General features: G+C 37.7%; 1 protein-coding gene across 1 annotated transcript in view; it reads left to right on the top strand.

Moving 5' to 3' along the window:
• Positions 1-2,476: 2,476 nt before the first annotated feature.
• ASIP (agouti signaling protein) overlaps positions 2,477-23,650 on the top strand; it is a 115,361-nt gene continuing 94,187 nt past the window's right edge. Inside the window, exon 1 of the mRNA XM_046678088.1 lies at positions 2,477-2,593. The gene's annotated coding sequence lies outside the window, so the exon portion shown is untranslated. The remainder of the gene's footprint in view (positions 2,594-23,650) is intronic.

Below are 23,650 nucleotides of genomic sequence, written 5' to 3' on the forward strand. Positions count from 1 at the left end.
ATGTTTTATATATATATTTTTGTAGACCGTATCTTATTTGAGCTTCACAGTAATACTATGCTTTGGAAAGGGAAAGTATGACTATCAGTATTATTTAGGCGAGGAAACAGAAAGAAAGAGATTAAATGACTTGCCCAAACTTATCTAGCTCTATTGTCACCAGAATCAGGACTAGAACACTGATTTCCTAACTCCCAGTTCAGTCCCTTTTCCACCATTCCACCTTAAGAGCAAACATCCTCCAAAAATTTGTAATAAGACAAGAGGACTTAGCAGTCATTGAACCCATACCCTGGGCTCCCATTATAATTGTAGGGTCTTCCTTTTTCAAGGGAGGGTCTTCTTTTGCCACAGTGTGCTCCCCCAGATTCATATGCAGTTCATGTGCTTGGAGCCCCACCAGGCACTTTACATACCATTATCTTGATTTGTTCCCCAGGATCTCCACTGAGGGTATTATTTACCCAAGTTACCAATAAAGAAACTGAAGCCCAGAGAAGGCAGATAAATTAGCTTAAAATCCCAGAGCTTGTAAGTGGTGACTGGAGCTGAGACCAGGTCTTCTGATACTCTGGTCCTCTTTCTTAGGGATCCAGAAACATTAGCCATAATAGGAATCAAGCATAGATCTTCTCAAGACATGAGCAGGTTCATGAAATTTATTTGCATGAGGCAGATTCTAGGGCTGGGATACCATGCAATATAGTAGAGAACCTTCAGTTTCTCTAGAAGAGGCAAATACTCTTTCCACTAGGTATCCACACAGAAACACAAGAGCATACTTATATGGTATATGCTGCCCTACCTCCCCCTGCCAGATCACAGCTATAGCATCTTGACAACCTATTTAAACCAATTTGTGGTAACTGGAAGCAAAGTATCATTCCTGACAGGTTGACTCATTGAACCTCTGTAGACTTTGAAAGAGGGAATCATTAGCCAAACTGTTCAAGAACAAGGGAGTCCCAGAGAGGTACGTACAAACCATCCAGGTGTTGGGATTGGGTTTTTTCTATTTTTTCTGTCCCCCCCCCTTCCTTTTTCAATCATATTCAAAGAGCAAACAAGTTATTTTCACCTTAGCAAGCAAGGTGGGAAGAATATCACATCCTTTATTCTTTGGTGGGTCTTCACCAAAGGATCAAGAGGGCTAACAGCATCTAGGTAATTCAGGATGGCTTCAGAATTATTGGAGAGCACTGTGTACACATGACAGAATTATCTAGATAGGTAAAAGGTATTGCAAATACTGCAGGAAAATCCAGTTAGAGGTCTCCAAGTCCATTCTTTTTTTTTTAAGATTGACCCTGAGCTAACATCTATTGCCAACCTTCTTTTTCTTTTTCTTCTTCTCCCTAAAGCCCCCCAGTACACAGTTGTATATTCTAGTTGTAGGACCTTCTGATTGTGCTATGTGAGACACCACCTCAGCATGGCTTGATGAGCAGTGCTAGGTCCACGCCCAGGATCTGAACCTGCGAAACCCTGGACTGCCAAAGTGGAGCACGTGAACTTAACCACTCAGCCAGGGGACTGGCCTCCTCCAAATCCATTCTAATTTACAGCTTCCACACTGTTTACCTGCAGTGTAGGCAGTGCATCTGTTTAGAAATCCTTGTAAGAAACTATGGCTATGCAAATTGGTCCAACAAATAGCTGAATGTCACATTGCTCTGTTAGAGAGGGAAAAGCAGACCTAGCCATAAGTACTAAATTTTATCTCATAGCATCTGAGCATCCTAGATAGCGTGGCAGCTTTGTCATTATGGCACAGGTCATTATATAACTCACAAAACTCCTCTCCAGCAGCCCAGGCTTTCCTGGGGTTAACTCTTGCTGTAGGACTAGGATGAGGAAAAACAGCTCTTCTTAAGCTGCAGCCACAAATGACATTCTCCTTGACCCTACAGTTGAGCTCCTGATCCCTTGGAGAGAAACTTGAGTAAAGACAGCTGTGGCAGCAGAGAAAGTTTCTTCTTGTCAGTGGTGGTTTGTGATTTCAGAGCTGTGAGCATTGAGCTAGAAAGCAAGGCTGAGAGAGGACCAGGAAATAAATGACCCTGGGAAATGGGAAACTCAGTGAAGAAAGGACCTGACTTTCCTCCCCTCAAAAAGATGTGCTTTGCAAGGTTTATCTTTTCATCTGGACAGGTGGGTCTCAAAATTTTTACTCCTTATACTACTTGAGTAGCATGAGTCTCAGCTATTTACTAGATTAAATAAACTAGCCAGAAACAAAAAAAACACATTTGTGGTATTTTTACTGAATCCCTGTGATTGTCACTTCCTTTAAACATGTTTGTTTTGGTGCTTTTAAGTTTTGATTGAAATCCACAGTGGAAAATATGTTTCAAAGGGGAGAAAAAAAGCCACACCCAACATACATCTGTGCCTTGCCTTTTGACCCAGCCCACAGAACGATTGGAAGAATCTTTGCAGACCCACCAGAGATCCCCGGATTCCACTTGGAAAACCATTGATCTAAAAATGACATCTTGATTTCAGAACCTTTCTCTTGATCTGGAATTATCTGTTATTGACCACAGAGAGCTGCTACTGATGATTCCTGGGACAGGGCCCTGTATAGTGAGAGGTGAGCCCGAATATGGGAAGAAGAAATCTCTTTCTCTTTCTCTTTCTCAGTGGGTGTTTTGGTACAGTACGATATATATACTTAGTATGCTATCTCTGGGCTCAAATTCTTCTTCTTCTTCCTCTTCTTCCTCCTGCTCCTTCCTCCTCCTCCTCTTCTATTTTTTTTCCTTTTTTTGAGGAAGACTAGCCCTGAGCTAACATCCACTGCCAATCCTCCTCTTTTTGCTGAGGAAGATTGGCCCTGAGCTAACGTCTGTGCCCAGCTTCTTCTATTTTATATGTGGAATGCCTGCCACAGCATGGCTTGATAAGCGGTGCCCAGGTCCATGCCTGGATCTGAACAGGCGAACCCCACCACTGGAGTGGATGGAGCCCATGAACTTAACCGCTGTGCTGCTGGCTGGCCCTTCATCTTCTATTTTTTGTTTGTTTCTTTCCTCTATAGTAAAAATTTCCCCAAGCTCTCAATGCCTAGATGATTTTTGCTTGGTACATTCCTCTAATTGGAGTTTCAAAATCACAGTTTCTTATTTGGGTGCGGACTCTTCCTAAATAGTTAAGCACCTAAATTATTGTAAAAGCAGCTGGCCACTGCCCATGCCTTGTAGACAGGTAGCTGAGATGGCACCAGAGAAGAGAAGCCTGCAGGTCTGTACCCTTCACTGTACCAGAATGTGAAGCTCTATTGAGATACATGTAGGAAAGGAGAAGAACCTTCATGGAGGGAGCAGCCATCTTGCAATGAGCCGCCAACATGGACAATATGAAAGGCAAGTCCAGCGAGTAATGGAACCATATCCTGGAAGCATGAAACTACAAATCTCACAACCGAGCTGAGCACTGAGAATGAGATGGTTCCTTTGGTCAAACTGCTCTGAAAATAAAGGAAAAGATTCCAACTCACCTTAAAGGTAGGGAATGTGTCTGTGTCTTCTCAGCTTAAACCACAGGGATCTCAGTAAGGATCAGGTCACTGACACTAACGGCTTCACTTTGGGCACAACCCCCAGCAGGACGGCCCCAGGCAAACGTAATTACCAGGAGTTGGGGGCCCATTATAGCCTTTTGATTTTGTCGCTCAGGCATCCTGTCAGACAGACGTAGAAAGAAGACTGACTCTTACCTCAAAAGAAGTAAACTGTAGGTTAAAGTATTTGGTTTTAGTTTCTGTCAGGTTGAGACTTTGAAAAGCAGACCTGTGGGTCTAGGAAACCACACACTGGATTCTATTGCTTTGGACCTCTGCAAATTCGAGGGTATAAGGAAGCGTATAACCCAAATTGAGACGACTACTTTTAATTGGCTGTTTTACTGTAGAGTGCCGTAACCCGCATTTTGTGTAAGTGGCTCTGGGTTGGAACGCAATCTAAGAAAAGGGCTGTTTCTGGTTCTTCAAGATAGTCTGGAGGAATCTCAAAAGTTAAAATAACATAAAACTTGCCGTGCCGTCCTTCGGTTACACCATGAATGTTTCTCTCTTCCAAGCACTTCTGCATGTGGGTAAGCGTTCTAGCAGAGATGCTGTTACAGTCTGGCATGGGAAAGCAAAGGAGCCAAGTGTTCAGAGTTGGGCACAAGAAGTAAGGAACCAGAGCCAGGAGACCAGTCAAAAGAGAGATTTCCTATAGAAGAGAAATAAAAACTAGGAACCAAAAAGATCAGATGTCTTTGATTAGGGTAAGAAAGAATATGATTCGGAGGGGGAAAGGTACACAGAGACAGATTGTGAGTTGAGAGGAAACTAACTTCAGTTGGGTAGAGAAGATTTATTCAGATTGCAGGGAGGAAATTGGAAAGAACTGTAAAGCTAGAGTCTGTATCCAATTTAAATATCTGTGTGGCTGGATCTGGGGGCCAAAGTAGTTCCTAGAGCGCATAGAGGTGTACATTTTGCTCAAGGCAGCTGTCTTGAGGAAAGGAAGTGGACTAGGGGCGTTGCAGAGGGCAGAGAGTTCCAAAAGCCCCTCTGATGGCCCCTACAAAGGTAGAATCCAGCCATAAATTGCCTGCTAGACAGCCACCAGTTCTGTTTCCATCTGTTTCCCAAACCTGTACTTACAGATTCTTTCTTTACGTTCAGATGTTTTTAAGAAGAATCGGCTTGGAGCAAATGTACTAAATTCAAAACATTCTAAACCACATTTGAATCTTGTTTAAAAGATGAAGGGATGAGAAGTGTGATTCTGTTCACTTGTTTAGAAATGGTCGTTGCAGACAGGATCCTAGGCGTTTCATTCTCTCTTCTCTTGGTTTATTCTGCTTTCAACTGCCATCAGACCTCGTTCAATACAAACAGTCAGTAATTGGGCTTTTGGAAGGGGGAAAAGTGGTTATTTAAAATCGCCTCCTTATGTTCTATTGCTGCACCCCTTGACATTTGCTTCCAGGGAAATGTACGCAGTGATGACAGACTAGATACTGCTTTGTCAGTTCAACTGTGAAATAAATTAGGATGCCATCCCCATCCTTGGCATCACTATAAATTAGAGGCACAGAGAAAAATTCACTAGATCCTATTGAAGGCATTCGCTCCTTGAAGCCTAGCATCAGAGCAGTTTGGTGGCCTGGCTTGCAGGAGCAACAGGCTCTGGTGCACAAACCTCAGGAGCAGGAATTAAGGAGACCAATTTCTCATCCTGCATCTGCTTCTAACTGCCTGTGAGGCTTTAATCTAATTGTTGACCTGCTTAGGGCTTCCATCTTCCTGTGCATCAAATGTGAAAACAAAGACTAGCCTCCCTTACTTGCAAGGACGCTTCAGGATAAGATGACAACCAAATGTGTCTGCCTTAGCTGGGGAAGAAGGAACGGGGTCAGAGAGAGAAAGCACATTGCAATAGCTGAATTTTTCACTTGATTGCTTATTTTTTTGAATTCTCATCTCCCTCTTCTCTGGGCTCCTGAATGGTCTGGACACACTTTTATTTTTCTTTAAGTAAAGTTTTTATTGAAAGTTTTTCTGTTTTTATTAAACAAAAAAGTCTTCAGCTCGATGAATTTTCACCACGTGAAAATTTTCTTGACTTATTGGACTGGTTAGGACTCTAAGTACAATACTTAATAAAAGCAAAGAGAGCAAGTACCTTTGTCTTAGTCTTGATCGCAGAAAGAAAGCTTTCAATACTTCAATTAAGTATGATATTTGCTGAAGTTTACTTTTGTAGGTATCCTTTATCAGATTGAGGCAGTTCTATTCCTAGTTTGAAATTATTTTTAAACGTTTAATGGATACTGAATTTTATGAAATGCATTTTCCTCCTCAATTAAAATGAGCCTTGGAGTTTTCAAGGTTTTTTTTTTAATATGATGAACTATAGTAATTGAATTTTTTGAATGGTAACTCAATCGTGTATTTCTGGAATAAACCCAATTTGGTTATGGAGTATTAGTCCTTTTATATATTGCTAGTTTTTATACGCTTGTATTTTGTTTAGGATTTTTGTATCTCTCTTCATTAGAGTGTTTAACCTGTAATTTTCTTTTGTAATGTCCTTATTAGATTTTGATGTAAAAGTCATGTTAGCTTCATAATTTTAATTCTCTGGAAGAGTTTGAGTAAGATTGATGTTTTTTCTTTTTTAAATTTGTGGATCAATCAACTGGTGAATAACATCCAAGGCTAGAATGTTCTTAGTGTAGAAGTTTTAATTACTCATTCAATTTCTTTCATAGAGACAGGATTATTCAGATCTTCTCTTCCTTCATGTGTCACTTTAAGTAGTTTGCATTTTTACAAGCATTTTTCCACTTCGCCTGAATTTTCAAATTTACTGTCAAAATGGTGTTCAAAATATTTTATCTTTTTCATATCTTAGAGGGATTTTTCTCATTATTTTTGTTACTGATTTCTATCTTACTTCTACTTTGATAGAGAACATATTTTGTATAATTTCCATCCTTTGTAGTTTGTTTAAAATTTCTTTATGGTCCAGTGTATGGTCTATTTTGGTAAATGTTCCATGCACGCTTTAAAGAATGTATATTCTGCAGCCGCCAACATTCAGTTAAGTTAGTAAGTTCGAGTTTTAAATCATATTTTTTAGGTCATTAAATTTTTTTGTCTGTTTGTTACTGTGGGATGAATATTAAAATATCACACTTTAGAAATTAGAATTGTCTAGTTTTCCTTTTGGTTCTGTCTATTTTTGCTTTATATATTTTGAGACTATGTTATTAGCTACAAGTACATTTAGAACTGTTAGCCTTCCTGTTGAGTTAATCTTTTACCATTATGAAGAATCTTTTTTACCTATAGCAATACTTCTTTCCTTTAAGTCTTGTCTGATATTAATGTAATCAGCTTTCTTTTGGTTGGTGTTTGTAATGTCATATCTTTTTCCATCCTCTTAAACTGTCTAAATCTTATAATTAAAGCATACCTTTTACAAGCAGCGTAGAGTTGGCTTTTGTTATCCATTCTGTGGTAGTCATAATAATGGTCCCTCAAAGATGTTGTATTAGTGGGTTCTCCAGAGAAACAGAACCAATAGGTTTTATATATATATATATATATATATATATATATATATATATATATATATATATACTTATATACATAGAGGAGAGAGAGAGAGATTTGTTACAAGAATTGGCTGATGTGATTATGGAGACTGACAAATCGTCCAAAATCTGCAGAGTTGAATTGATGTCCCAGTTTGAGTCCAAAGGCCAGCAGGCTGCTGTAGAATCAGAACTGATGTTCCACTTCAAAGGCCATCAGGTAGAAGAATTTGTTCTTACTCGGGGGAGAGTCGGCCTTTTGTTCTATTCAGACCTTCAACTGATTGGATGAGGCATATCCACATTATGAAGGGCAATCTGCTTTATTCAATCTACTGATTTAAATGTTAATCTCATCCAAAAACACTCTCACAGAAACACTTAGAATATTGTTTGACCAAATATCTAGGTACTTGTGGCCCAGTAAAGAGGACACATAAAACTAACCATCACAGATGTCTATATCCTATTGCTGGAACCTCGGTTTATGTTACCTCATATGGCAAAAGGGACTTTGCAGATGTGAATAAGTAAAGGATTTTGAGATGAGGAGATTATGCTGGATTATCTGGGTGGGTCCAGTATAATTACAAGTATCCTTATAAGTGAAAGAGGGAGGCAAGACAGAGTCAAAGAGAGATTAAAGATGCTACACTGCTGGCTTTAATGATAGAGGAAGGTCTGTGAGGCAAAGAATGCAGGTGGACTCTAGAATCTTGAAAAGGCAAGGGGAATGGATACTCCTCTAGAGCCTCCAGAAGGAATGCAGCCCTGCCAACACCTTGATTTTAGCCCATGAAACACCTAAACACTTTTTGGATTTCTGGCCTCCAGAACTTTAAGATAATAAATTTGTGTTGTTTTAAGCCATGAAATTTGTGGTAATTCATTACAGCAGCAATAGGAAACTAACATACAGTCTGACGATCTTTGTCTTTTAATTGGAGCCAATTTACATTTAATGTAATTATTTATATATTTGAGCTTAAATCTATCATCTGTTTTTATTTGTCCCGCTTGTTTTATGTTCTTCCCTTTTCTCTCCTTTTTTTTTAACTTCTTTTGAACTAATGATTTTTTTTTTTTGGCTTTTTTTGCTAAGGAAGATTTGTCCTGAGCTAATGTCCATGCCAATCTTCCTCTAGTTTTTAGTATGTGGGCTGCCAGCACAGCATGGCTCCTAACAGAGCGTTTGTGCCTGGGAACTGAACCCAGGCCAGCAAGGTGGAGTGTGCTGAACTTAACCAGTAGGCCACTGGGGCTGGCCCTAATAATGATATTTTTAATCTCATTTCCCCTATTAGTTTAACATTATTTTGTTCTTTTTTAAAAATAGGTACCCTGCAGATTACATCATGAATCAAATAGGAACTTTTATTATTTCCCAGACAATGTAAGAGCCTAAAAACACTTTAAATCCTGTTATCACCATACACACATGCGCACGTGCACACATACACACACACACACACACACACACACACACACACACCCCTTTTGTGTTCTCATTGCCATGTCTCTTAATTTTATATATATATTATTTCTATTTTAAATATAATTTTATATAAATTTTATTTATATTCTTGTTGTCATTGCTATTGTTTTATGCAATCAGTATTCATTAAGATTTGCCTACTATCTTTAATTTTATGTTGCTCTATATTTCTCCTTTCAATTTTGTGCTTTTCTATTTTCCTTCTACCTGAAGAATACCTTTTTAGCATTTCTTTTAGTGTAGGTCTACTGGTGACAAATTCTCTCCATTTTTATTTTTCTAAAGTTGTCTTTATTTCCACCTTGATTTCTGAAAAATATTTTTGCTGAATGTAGAATTCTAACTTGGCAGTTTTTAAATCTCATTTTGAAGATATCATCCCATTGTTTTGTGGTTTCTGTTTCCTTGAGAAGTCAGCTGGAAGTCTTAATTTGGATCTTTTGCTAGTAAATTGACTTTTTTCTTATTCTAATTTTAGGATTTTTCTCTTGCTTTTTGGTTTTTAACAGATTTACTATAATACACTTGAGTGTAAATTTATCATGCTTGGGCCTTGTGGCATTTTTTGAATCTGTAACTGGATAAAGACATCAAGAATATAAAGATGTAATCTTTGGAAAATTCTCAGTCATTGTCTTCTCAAATATTGCTTGTGCCCCATTATCTGTCTCCTAACCTACTAGGATTACAGCTTCTTATCATGTCCCATATGTCTCTTATACTCTTTTCTGAATTTTTCATGATTTTGTATCTCCATGTAGTTCTTTTTTATCTTTATTGAGATATAATTTACATACTGTAACAGTCACCAATTCTAAGTGATTCAATGGTTTTCATTAAATTTATACAATTGTGCAACCATCATGATGATCTAAATTTAAAACATTTCCATCATCCAAGAAGTTTTCTTGTGCCCATTTGCAGTTAATCCTCCTTCTTCTACTTCCAACCCTAGGCGACCACTGATTTGCTTTTTTCCCCCCAATTTTTTGGTATTATGGTAAAATGCACATAAGATTTACCATTTTAACCATTTTTAAGTGTACAATTAAGTGGTATTAAATGCATTCATAATGTTGTACAACCATTATCAACATCCATCTCCATAACTCTTTTCATGTTGTAAAACCAAAACTCTATACCCATTAAACAATAACTCTACGTTTCACCTCACCCAAGCCCCTGGCAACCATCCTTCTATTTCTGTCTCTGTGATTTTGGCTACTCTCAGTACCTCATATAAGTGAAATACAGTATTTGTCTTCTTGTGACTGGCTTATTTCACTTAGCATAATGTGCTCAAGTTTCATCCTTATTGTAGCATACATCAGAATTTCCTTCCTTTTTTAAGGCCAAATAATATTCCATTGTATGTATATATATATATATATATATATATACACCACATTTTGCTTATCTGTTAGTCTCTTGATGGACACTTGGGTTGCTTCCACATTTTAGCTATTGTGAATAATCCTGCTATGAACATAGCTGTACAAATAGTTCTTTGAGACTGTTCCTTCAATTCTTTTGGGTATATGCCCAGAAGTGAAATTGCTAGATCATATGGTAATTCTATTTTAAATTCTTTGAGGAACCACCATACTGTTTTACACAGTGGCTATACCATTTTACATTCCCAAGAATAGTGTACAAGGGTTCCAATTTCTCCACATCCTTGCCAACACTTATTTTCTGTTTTTTGATAGTAGCTATCCTAATGGGTGTGAATTATCTCACTGTAGTTTTGATTTGCATTTCCCTAATGATTAGTGATGTTGAGCATCTTTTCATATGCTTATTGGTCATTTGTATATCTTCTTTGGGGAAATGTCTCTTCAAATCTCTTGCCCATTTTTTAATTCATTGTTTTGTTGTTGTTGAGTTTTAGGAGCTCTCTATATATTCTGGATATTAATCCCTCATCAGATATATGATTTGCAAACATTTTCTCCCATTTTGTGGGTTGCCTTATTACTCTGTTGATATTATCTTTTGATGCACAAATTTTTAAAATTTTCATGAAGTCCAGTTTGTCTATTTTTTTTGTTTTGTAGCCTGTGCCTTTAATGTCATATCCAAGAAATTATTACCAAATCCAATGTCATGAAACTTTTGCCCTATTTTCTTCTAAGAGTTTTATAGTTTTAGTTCTTACAGTTAGTCTTTGATCCAATTTTAGTTAATTTTTATATATGGTGTTAGGTAAGGGTCCAATTTCATTATTTTGCATGTGGACATGCAGTTTTCCCAGCACCATTTGTTGAAAAGACTGTCTTTTCCCTGTGATCCTCTTGACATCCTTGTCAAAAATCATTTAACCATATATGTGAAGGTATATTTCTGAGCTCTCTGTTCTATTGCATTTGTCTACATGTATGTCCTTATGCAAGTACCACACTGTTTTGATTACTGTAGCTTTGTAGTAACTTTTGAAATTAGGAAGTGTGAGTCTTCCAGCTTTGTTCTTCTTTTTTTAAGATTGTTTTGGCTATTTGAGTCCCTTGATATTCCATATGAATTTTAGGATGACTTTTTTCTATTTCTGCAAAAAACATCATTGGGATTTTGATAGGGATTGCATTGAATCTGTAGACCACTTTGGGTAGCATTGACATCTTAACAGTATTAAGTCTTCTCATCTATGAACATGGGATGTGTTTCCATTTATTTATGTCTTCTTTAATTCCTTTCAGAAGTGTTTTGTAGTTTTCATTGTACAAATATTTCACCTCCTTGGTTATATTAACTCTAAAGAATTTTATTCTTTTTGTGCTATTGTAAATGGGATATGTCTTTTAATTTCCTTTTCAAATTGTTCATTGTTGGTGTATAGAAATGCAACTGATTTTTGTATGTTCACTTTGTATGCTGCTACTTTGATGTATTCGTGTATTAATTCTAACAGTTCTTTTCTGTGGTATCTTTAAGATGTTCTACATATAAGATTATATCATCTGCAGACAGGGATAATTTTATATTTTCTTTTCCAATATGGATGCCTCTTGCCCCTTTTTCTTGCCTAACTGCTCTGGCTAGAACTTAAACAGAAGTGGTAAGAGTGGGCATCCTTGCCTTGTTCTTGATTTTAGAAGAATAGCTGTCAGTGTTTTACTGCTAAGTATGATGTTTGCTGTGGGTTTTTCGTATATGGCTTTTATTATGTTGAGGTAGTCTCCTTCTAGTCCTAGTTTTTTGAGTGGTTTTATCACAGGAGGGTGTTGAATTTTATCAAGGGGTTTTTCTGCATCAACTGAGTTGATCATGTGGGTTTTTTTCTTCATTCTGTTAATGTTGTGTATAACATTGATTGATTTTCATATATTGAACCATCCTTGCATTCTAGGAATAAATCTAACTTGATCATGGCATATAATCCTTTTAATATGCTGCTGAATTTAGTTTGTTAGTATTTCATGAGCATTTTTCCATCAATGTTCATAAGGGATATTGGTTTCTAGCTTTCTTTTCTTGTAGTGCTTTTGTCTGGCTTTGGTATCAGGGTGATGCTGGCCCAATAGAATGAGTTAGGAAGTGTTCCTTCTTCAGTTTTTTTGGAAAAGTTTGAGAAGGACTGGTATTCTTAAATATTTGGTAGATTTCACCAGTGAAGCCATCAAGTCCAGGGCTTTTTTTCCTGGGAGGTTTTTTTTTATTACTAATTCAATCTCCTTACTAGTTAGAGGTCTATTCAGATTTACTATTTCTTTGTGATTTAGTCTTGGTGAGTTTTGTGTTTCTAGAAATGTGTCCACTTCATCTAGGTCATCCAATTTTTTGGTGTACAATTGTTCATAGTACTCTCTTAAATAATTTTTATTTCTGTAGAATTGGTAGTAATGTCCCCACTTTCATTTCTGGTTTTAGTAATTTGAGACTTCTCTCTTTTTTTCTTAGTCCATCTAGCTAAATGTTTGTCAATTTTGTTGATCTTTTAGAAGAACTAACTTTTAGTTTCATTAATTGTCTGTATTATTTTTCTATTTCCTATTTCATTTATCTCTGCTCTAATCTTTACTGTTGCCTTCTGCCAACTTTGAGTTTAGTTAGTACTTCTTTTTCTAGTTTCTTAAGTTGTAAAGTTAAGTTGTGATTTGAGATCTTCTTTGTTTATCTATAGCTATAAATTTCCCCATTAGCACTGCTTTCACTACATCTCATAAATTTTTGTATGTCGTGTTTTTGTTTTCACTCATATGGAAGTATTTTCTAATTTCCTTTGTGATTTCTTCTTTGATCCATTGGTTGCTTAAGTTTGTTGCTTAATTTCCACAAATTTGTTAGTTTTCCAGTTTTGCTTCTGATATTGATTTTTAACTTCATCCCATTGTGGTCAGAGAAGATACTTTGTATGATATCTTTCTTTTTAAATCTCTTGAGACTTAATTTGTGGCCCAACATATGGTCTATCCTGGAAAATGTCTCATGTGCACTTGGGAAGAATGTCTGTGCTCTTGTTTTTGGATAGAGTGTTCTGTATGTGTCTGAGATATAGTTGGTTTATTGTGTTGTTTAAGTCTTTTCTCACTTATCTTCTATCTGGTTGTTTTATCCATTATTGAGTGTGGGATATGGAAGTCTCCAGCTATTATTTTTATGTCTATTTCTCCCTTCAATTCTGACAGTTTTCGCTTCATATAGTTTGGTGATCTGTCATTAGGTGAATAAATGCTTATAATTATTATATCTTCTTGCTGTATTAAACCTTTTATTAATATATAATATCCTTCTTGTCTCATGTAAACTTTTTTTAATAGTATTGTGTTTTATTTTTAATTTCAATTTCTTTTTTTTTCTTTTTTCTTTTTTTTTGAGGAAGACTAACCCTGAGCTAACATCTGCCAATCCTCCTCTTTTTGCTTAGGAAGACTGGCCCTGAGCTAACATCCATGCCCATCTTCCTCTATTTTTTATATAAGGGATGCCTGCCACAGCATGGCTTGCCAAGAAGTGCCATGTCCACACCTGGGATTCGAACCAGGGAACCTTGGGTCACCAAAGCGGGAACATGTGCACTTAACCGCTGCACCACCGGACTGGCCCTCTTTTTTTTTTTTAAAGATTTAATTTTTCCTTTTCTCCCCAAAGCCCCCTGGTACATAGTTGTATATTTTTAGTTGTGTGTCCTTCTAGTTGTGGCATGTGGGATGCCACCTCAGCATGGCATGATGAGAGGTGCCGTGTCCGTGCCCAGGATCTGAACCAGCAAAACCCAGGGCCACTGAAGTGGAGCATGCAAACTTAACCACTCAGCCATGGGCCAGCTCCTCATGTAAACTTTTTTGATTTAAAGTCTATTTTACTCTGATATTAGTATAGCCACTCCTGCTCTCTTTTGATTACTCTTTGCATGGAATATCTTTTCTCATCCTTTCATTTTCAATCTGTTTGTCTCTTTGAATCTAAAGTGAGTCTCTTGTAGAGAGCATATAGTTGGATCACATGTTTTTATCCATTCTGCAAATCTCTGTATTTTGATTGGAGAGTTTAATCCATTTACATTTAAAGTACTTACTGATAAGGAGGGACTTGATTCTGTCATTTTGCTATTTGTTTCCTCTATGTCTTATAGCCTTTTTGATCCTTTATTTCCTATATTACTGTCTCATTTTATATTTAGTTGATTTTTTATATTGAAATGTTTAAATTCCTTTCTCATTCCTTTTGTGTATATTCTATAGCTATTTTATATGCAGTTACTATGGAGGTTACATTTAACATTCTAAAGTTATAATGCCCTAATTTGAACTTGTGCCAGCTTAATTTCAACAACATACAAAAACTCTTCTCCTTTACAGCTCTATCCCCACCCCCTTACAGTTTTTGATGTCATAAAATTATATCTTTATATATTGCATGCCCACAAACATAACTAATAATTATTTTAAATTCGTTAGTTTCCCCTTTTTTTTTTAAAGATTTCATTTTTCCTTTTTCTTCCCCAGGTCCCCTGGTACGTAGTTGCATATTTTTTAGTTGTGGTCCTTCTAGTTGTGGCATGTGGGATGCCGCCTCAGCATGGCTTCATGAGTGGTGCCATGTATGTGCCCAGGATCCGAACAGGCAAAACCCTGGGCCACCAAAGCAGAGTGTATGAACTTAACCACTCAGCCATGTGGCTGGCCCCTGTTAGTTTCTTAAATTTTGTAGAAAACAGAATGTCAGTTACACCAAAAAGTTACAATAATACTTGCTTTTAGACTAATAATTATTTTTAAATGTCTCAAATCATCTAGAAAACAAAAGTTAAAATTACAAACCATTGTTACAATAGTACTGACTTTTATAATGCCTATGTATTTACCTTTATTGAAATCTCTACTTCTTCATAAATCTTCAGGGTACTGTTTAGTGTCCTTTCTTTTTACCTTCCAGGACTCCCTTAAGCATTTCTTACAGGGTAAGGTCTAGTGGCAACAAACTTTCTCAGCTTTTGTTTATCTAAGAATGTCTTTATTTCTCCCTAACTTTTGAAAGACAATTTTACCAAATATAAGATTCTTGGTTGACAGTTTTCTTCTTTTAGTACTTTGAATATATCTGCCCACTGCCTTCTGGCCTTCAATGTTTATGATGAGAAATCCACTGACTATCTGGCATTCATATTTATGATGAGAAATCTGCTGATTATCTCATTGAGGATCCCTTGTATATGAAGAATAGCTTTTCTCTTGCTGATTTCAATATTCTTTGTCTTTTGAAAGTTTGATTATAATGTGTATTAATGTGGGTCTCTGAGATCATCTTCATTGAGTTTTTTGGGCTTCTTGTTTATATTTATGTCCTTTATCAAATTTGGGGAGTTTTCAGCCATTATTTCTTCAAATAATCTCTTTGTCCAATTCTCTTTCTCTCTCTTCTTCTGAGACTCCCACAATGCACATGTTAGTCTGTTTAATGGTATCCCACAGGTCCCTTAGACTCTGTTCACTTTTCTTCAAACTTTTTTCTTTCTATTCTTCAGATGAAATAATTTCCATTGTCCTATCTTCAAATTAACTGATTCTTTCTTCTGTTTGCTCAAAACTGCCTTTGAATCCCTCTAGTGAATTTTTCTTTTCTGTTATTGTGCTTTTCAGCTCCAGAATTTCTTTTTGATTTCTTCTTAGGTTCTCTGTCTCTTTATGGACATTTCCATTTTGCTCACACATCATTTTCTTGACTTTCCCTACATTTTTCTTTAGTTCTTTGAGCATCTATAAGATGGTTTTTTTAAAGTCTTTGTCTAATATATCTGCCATCTAGAATTTTTCAGGGACAGTTTCTGTTGGTTTATTTTCTTTATCCTTTGGCCATATTTTCTTATTTCTTTCTATGCTTTTTTTTTTTAAGTGGACATTTGAATCTAATAATGTGGTATTTCTAGAATTCAGATTCTCCTCCTTCCCCAGGGTTTGGTGTTTTTTTGTTTTTGTTTTTTTGTTATTATAGGTTGTCTCTTTGCCACGTATCAACCTGCAGTGTAAACTCAGAGTCTTCTCAGGTCTTTTCTAAGCCTTTCTGTGAGCATGTACTGTCACTTTCTAATTTTCCTTGTATATGGCATTGTTTTTGAATGCCCTAGTCTTTAATGTCTGGCTCCCAAAAAGAGAAAAATGAAAGGGGGAAAGGGGTGATGTCCCTTTAAATTCCCTGGAAGTCACTTTGGCTGGAGAGAGAGAGGGGTTTGCATCAGTGTGGGGAGGTGCAACAGCATTGGCCACCTGCTTTGTCTGCACCTCTGTGATCAAAGACAGCAATCAGAAATCAAAACACAGATCCTGATATTTGGAAGATAGGGTCCTTTTTGCCTACCCTGGTTCCTGCAAGCTGTATGCAAGCTCCTCCAGGAACACGTGCACAGCTGCCTACCACAGGTAGCTGCTATTGTGGTAAGAGCCAAAATTAACCACAATTTACTGTCTAAGCCTTCCCTTGGAAGTTGTAAGCCTTCAATATACTCCAGAGTTCCTAAATAGTTGCATCAGGCAGATTCTGTCAGTTGCAGTTGTTGTCTGGGTGGAGAGGCAGATTCCTTGTCCTTCTTACTCCATTCTCTTCCCAGAATTCTCCTGTAGGAGTTCTTCATATGTTCAAGATGCAAATCTTTTGCCACATATATGTGTTAGAGTATTTTTTCTCAGTGTGTTACTTGCTTATTCATTTTCAAAATGGTGTCTTTTGATGAGCAAAAGTTTTAATTTTCTTGAAATCCAACATTTTGCTTTCTACTGTCATGGTTAGTACATTTTATGTTATGCTTAGAAAAGCTTTGCCTACTTTATGGTTGCAAAGACATTCTTCTAGTAGCTTTACAGTTCTAGATTTTACATTTCGGTCTATGATCCATCTTGAGTTAATTTTTGTGTATGGAATGCAGTTGAAATTAGAATTGTCTTTCCATAGAGATATCCAGTTGTTCCAGCACAATTTGTTAAACAGATTATCCTTTCCCTATCAAATTGACTTGGTGCCTTGGTTGACAATCAATTGACTATATGTCTTAGTCTATTTCTGGACTTGGTTCTGTTTGTTAAGTTATTTCTATCTACTTGTATTGTGAGTCTGCTACAGCTTTATGGTAAATCATGAACTCAGGAATATAAGCACTCTAACTTTGCTCTTTTTTCAGTATTGTTTTGCTTATTCTAGGTCCTCAGTCCCTTGCATTTTCATATAAATTTTAGAACCACCTTGTCAACTTCTTCAAAAAACTCTGCTGAACTCCAGAGATGATTTAATGTTCTATATGATGTTATCTCTCTCCAGAGAGGATTTAGTTTTGTTTCTGTCAAGCAGATAGGCTAGGGCTAAATACATTCATCTAATAAATGTCTGAGAAATTCAAAGCTGAGCTTCAGTCCTTACAAGGGCTGGTCTGTTTCCAGCTCATCCTTATTCCTAGGGTGAAGTCATTCACAGTCCTAATCGAAAGCCTGGGGTGTTTACTAGGGCCTTTCCTCCTTTTCAGGCTCTATATTACAATTTTTGTCTTGCCATTCCTGGCTAGGAAATTACTGAAAGCTCTTTTTAGTTTCTCAGCTTCTCAGTGCTGCTTTTGTTTTTGGAATCAGCAGATATCTTCCAGGTAAAGTTTCCCTAAACACCAGGCTCACATTTCTTGGCTTCCCTTTTCTTCCAGTTCTTGGATCAGCAAATTCTCACTGCTCTAGCAACTCTTCTCTGCCTTCAAATTGGTGTTTTAAAAAATAATAATTTGTCCAGCTTTTCTGATTGTTCTCAAAAGAGGTTTGTCTGTAACTGCCTAATTATTTAGCCTTTGCTGGGAGTAGAACTCTCTGACATACATTTTTTGTAAAGTATAAGTTAATTAAAATTAACTTTGTTTTTGAAAATATTTTCAGACTTTTCCAATGATTCTGGAGATAATTGGCAATTACCTGGGATGGGGGAGGGCAGCGGGGGAGAATTGCTAGCATGGAGGTTTAGCTTTAGCATTATTAGGGGGAAAAACTACCACAGACCCTCAGATAGAATGAGAGAGGCTACAAACAGAATGTGATGTTCGAAGCTACTCACCAAGGCTACTTGGTGTGCCTTATAAATTTTCCACTCCCCTAGTCTCCCCCAAAAATGAGAAGTTGGAGATAGTATCCCCTTGTTCATTACCTTCATCCAGCCTCACTGAGGCAAGGTGGTGTCATCCATTCATCATTTTTCCATTACTGAGCTATAACAGCAAGTAGGTTTTATAGCTGGATAATATGGGGGAGCACTCTTCATATTTGCTTTTAGATGTTGATAGAGGAATCTGCTCACTCTAGCTTAATCCCAGGAATTTCCCACTATACTGTCATTTAACAGGGGAAATCAGGTTGGTGGAGGTAAAAGCAGCAAGAGGAGAGGAGAATATGCCCTATTCAGCAATTTTAACTTCAGCCTCTAAAGTTTCTCAAATCAAATGTGAGACTAACTGGAAGCCTATGGCTCTTGTACACAAATGTACATTTATAGGCAGTCATACAGATGTCCCAAGCACACTCCCAAGCGCATACATATTACACACTCAAATGTACATATACATAGACTGATAGCTCTTGTAGAACAGGTAGTGTGAGAACAGGAAGTTTAACCTTAGGCTAAACCAGATAATATCACGTGATCCACTGGATACTGTGTGGAAAGAGATGACCCTCTTGAAGGACAGGATCAAGATGCAAGAGCTAACTCTGGTTGATACTTATTATGTGCCAAGTATGGCACTAAGACACCTTATATATATTATCACATTCAATCCTCATAATGATCCTACAGAATAGATACTGTTATCCCCATTTTTAATTTAAGGCTCCAAAATGCCCTACCCAAGGTCAAATAGCTAGGGCATTTGCAGACCCAAAATTCTAATAGGCTCTGGAGCCAGGCAAATCTAATTCTGCCTGGCTCCAAAGCCTATTCTCTGAAAGAATGAAAGAGTGGAAGAAGTTCTTATTTAAATAATTAGACTCTGCAATAAAGTTTCTAAACAGAAGTATAATTAACGATTCTGTTTATTGTTTCTCTGCTATAGCAGCCATCGGCATTAATCTTAGTGAATAAGAGTGTTGAGCACTTAGTAAATGTTCAGTTACTAGAGTTTTTGGGGTAAGGGTAAGGTTATGTGTGAGTGGTGAGAGGAAGAGAACACAGAAATGTTAACATTAACAAACTTTTTCTGAATACCTAAACACTGAGTTGGTTATTCAGAATACAAAGACAAGAAGTATAAAGTATGGTCCTCACCCTCCAAAGCTTACAGCCTAGTTACTTCAGAGGTCATTTATTTAGCATCTACATGTACAGAATCTCTATGCCTATAAAAGTTACAGAGAATACAAAGACAAGTAAGCCTGGACCTTCTCTCATGAAACTCACGGTCTAAGGTAAGTCAGATTCACAAACAGGCACTTTCACGATAAAATATGGAGTTAAAAGTGAATAAAGGGTGCATGAATAGGAGGAATTTAGCTCAATATGGGGGATCAGGGAAGCAGGAAGAAATTACTCCTAAACTAACATGAGGGAAGGCAGAATGAATGCGTCTGAAACACTTCACAAGAAATGCTGACAATAAATGTGTTCTAAACAGAATGATACAGGTTATGTGGCACTACAGAAAGTCAGTGACTATTCCATGACAGTGACTATTCCATGACTTTGAATGACTTCAGAGTGGAAGCTATCAGACTACCAACCTTTCTTTCTCTTTTCTTTGCTTTTGCAACTCCTAAAGCCGATTCTCTGTTGTGGGGAATTTTTCTTTCCTTCCTTTCTTTCTTCCTTCCTTTCTTTCCTTTCTTTGATTTTTCCCCTCCCCCAATAAATAAGGAGATCATAAGAGCTGGAGAAACTGTGGAAGTCTTGAAGCAGAATGTAAGACTTGAAGGATGTGTGGAATTTAAATATAAAAAGGGAGGACATTGAGAAGGAAGCAACTGCCAACTATTGAGTCAGTTGGCTCACATTTATGGGACCCCTACCCTGACTCCTTATACCAAGCTCTGGGAACACTGAAATGAATCTGGCCCATGGGTTGAAATGGTCAGGACATGTTTATGGGCAGTAAATGGAAAGCATATGTGGAATAGTGGAAAATAAAATCTACTAAGCAAAATGGGATAGATTGCAAAGGGCCTAGAAAACAAACAGAGGAGTTTAGACTTGATACAGTTGATACCAAGAGTCCTCTTAGGCTTTTGAGCAGGTGGGAGAAAAAATAAGTGGAAAAGATTTGAGAGAGGGAAGACTGGCATCATACAGTCTAACGAGAGGCTGTGTGTGAGCCTGATTCTGGTGATACGGGTCTCTAGGGTATGGCAGAAGGAATAGAAAGGAACAAGAGACATTTTAAAGAAAGATTGGATAGGCCTTGAGGATATAGAGAATCTTTACCTCAAGGATATAAGTTTTTACCTTAGGAAATGCTCAGTTACAGCTTACAAAACCTAAAAGAAGTTAAGTTGGGAATGGTAGGCTACAGAGAGGAAATGAAAAAAAAACGGCTACAGAATGAGGGTGAGGCTATAACTGCTGTGATCTGCAGCTAATAAGTAGCTCAGGCCTTAGGTGTCTTTCAGTGAGGTTTAGAGCTCAGGGACTGTGAAGGATCTTTTAAAAACAAAACTGGCAAAGACTCTGAGAACCATTGTTTAGGGGGCAGTATTTATCACATTGAGCAACTCCAAAACTACAGACAGAGCTTGGGGCATTTTAGAAGGCTTAGCATGCAGAGAAGCTTATGAAAAGTGTTTTAAGGACCTAGATCCTAAGATCCTGACTTGCAGGTCTAAAGTGCGGCTGGGAATCTTTAACAAGCCCTTGAGATGATGCTTATGCAAAAGGTGCTCAAAAGACTGTTAGAGAAACATTTAGGGAAAGATAAGCTGCCTCTTCAGGAGGATTGGACTAGTGTCTGCGTCCATGCCTTCTCAGGATCTATTCGACTTCACCACACCCAGCCTCAGGACTGCCAGACCGTTCTTTCTGATCAAGGCCAGTCTATTCCACTGGCTGTGAAGGAGAAGGAGATACTCATATTCCAAGAGATTGGCTCAGACAGGCCTATTGAGTTTTTCTAAAGGCTTATAGATGTCAAAAGCGTTTTTAAGAATGATCACCCTAAAATAAGAATTAATCAGAAACAGGCCTATATTTTCTTAAATGAAAAGGGGGTAGGGGTGTCTCGGGATGTCAACCATCTGGTGTTGTAGTCCTTAAGACTCCAGATTATCCCTTCCTCTTGTCACCAGTGATAGATACCAGCAGAAGACTTTCTCCCGAAGGTCATTACGTCCCTGGGAAAACTTCAAGAGCAAAGTTATTACCTTCTTGAAATAGGGAGGTCTAGGCATAAGCCAAGACTACGAAAATACCAGAGCATGCATATTTCTTACAAGCAGGTGTGTACTTATCTAGGCTATGTGCAAACTAGAGTATTGCTGACAAGGATGGGGAGTGTCTTATGGATCAGGGTCATTTGTACTCCTAACATGGTTCCCCTCTGTAAGATAGCTTCCCTTATGCTAACCTGTGTTAACCACGGGCCATTTTTATCTTAACTTTCAGGCGGTGCTAACAATTTCCCTTCTATCAGTTGTACCCCCAGCATAATCCTATGCTGGTGTAGGGAATAGGGCCATCATATCCAGTCTAGCTACTTCCTGCTGAAGTTGGGTTGCATGAAGGGACCATGGTGTGGAAGAGATTTACTCTCTTCTTAAAATGAGCCAAGGGGTGCCTAAGAGGGAATTGTTGTGCTATTGACTTGGAAGCCTTGGTGGTTAAGGTGGATATAAATTTTATTCCAATTTTAATGGCTAGATATATTAGTGAGCCTTAGGCCACCTTTTATGATACCCACAAGAATGGATTGAATTCCAGCTGGCATCCAGGAGAAAAGGTTAGTAAACCAATCACCTGTTCCTAACAGGAAAGGAGTTTGATGACTTAAGCTTGTCTGTATCCAGGCGGCTTGTTCTCCTATTTTGTTAGTGCTGGCTTCTACTTGGGGAGAAGTATTGACACAGCTTAGCAGGTGGAGTTAGCCACCACGCATACACCACCTTGTTCCACAAGGATGTAATCCAGAACTTTTCTGTTACCCAAGACTACTTTGACTAAAAGGTCCAGAGAAGTTTGTAAATTAGCAAGAGAGTTAGCAGTTTCATTTGCTATAATTTCAAGAGTATAAAATAAGTTTCAAAGAACATGTTGGTGGGCTGCAACTCCCCACCAAGGTAGCAGAGTATATCCAAAGAAATAAGCGTCCCCGTCAGGAATTCCACCAGATAAATCTCGGCTGACTCTATTGAGTAGTTTTAGGGAATGTGTCCAATGTTTAGTTTCTTCATTAGAATATGAGTTAAAAGGTATTATTAGGTTACCCAACAGACATTGGCCTGAGTCTGCAGGACTCCACAGACAGTTGTGTGCCCAGGGTATTCCATTATGACTGCATATGAATATATATCCTCCAGGGGGACAGTACATATGATCAGTGTTTATACTGATAACCAGCGCAGCCTTTCCACCCAATTGTGACCTGGAAAAGTTGAGTCTGTATGTTCTTCAGGGGCGATTTGGATTACAGACGAGGATGGTTTGGTCTTTCTAATAAATTGCATACGTATGTCAGATTTAATTATATCTTGGTTGCTTTTTTGAAACTTTGCACAGAAATAAAATCCCACATCCAGAGCAGTAACATTGCTAATACAGATTGAAAAATCCAAATTATTTCTTCTAGTGGTATCTGCAACAGTTGTGACCCAAGGGAAAGAGTGCCTGTTAAAATGGAAAAACAGTTCTCAGACCACTTTGATTTCTCTAAACCACATAACGGGGCCCATGGGTGAAGTAGAAGTTAGGGCACAATGTAGGGTAACATTGTTACCAGGTATTACGTTGAACATCCTTTCCTGTTGAATTATCTGGGGGGATTTAGTGTTCCATATTTGAGTCCATGGGTGAGAGCTTTTGTTTGAAAATAACAGCAAGGAATTTCTTAATTCTTGCTGACTAAATCCATATGTGAGGATTTCAACTGGGGAAGTTGCACATAAAGGCAACGTATTGCTCTCTGGAGAAAACAACATATTTGTGTGGTTTTCCTTTTAAGGGTGTGGCAAGGCAGGGAAGCGTTCCTGTCTTTCAGTTGAGAACTGGGCTCTTCTAACCCAGTACATCAGACTCTTGGTTACGGGCCTTTTGGTCCATCCTGGAGGAACCTGGGAAAAATTATATATGAGGTAGATGAGTGGATCCCCATGTTCAAGAACAGAAGAGGGCTTGGGATGGCAAATCCAACAGTTAGCGATGTTAGTAGAGGGTGCAATAGCTTGAGTGATACGGACTAAACCATTATTTTTCCAGGGTACAGTAATAGTAAGGAGAAAAACACATATGAAAAGCTAAGGTTTTTTCCTTGAATACATATTTTAACTCTTTTAGGGGCTCGATTTGCCAAGTATCCCTTTTTTTTTAATTAAGATTATGATAGTTTACAACCTTGTGAAATTTCAGTTGTACATTATTGTTAGTCATGTTGTAGGTACACCACTTCACCCTTTGTGCCCTCCCCCC

Source organism: Equus quagga, chromosome 12 (genome assembly GCF_021613505.1).
Source record: "Equus quagga isolate Etosha38 chromosome 12, UCLA_HA_Equagga_1.0, whole genome shotgun sequence".
Classification (NCBI taxonomy): Eukaryota; Metazoa; Chordata; class Mammalia; order Perissodactyla; family Equidae; genus Equus; species Equus quagga.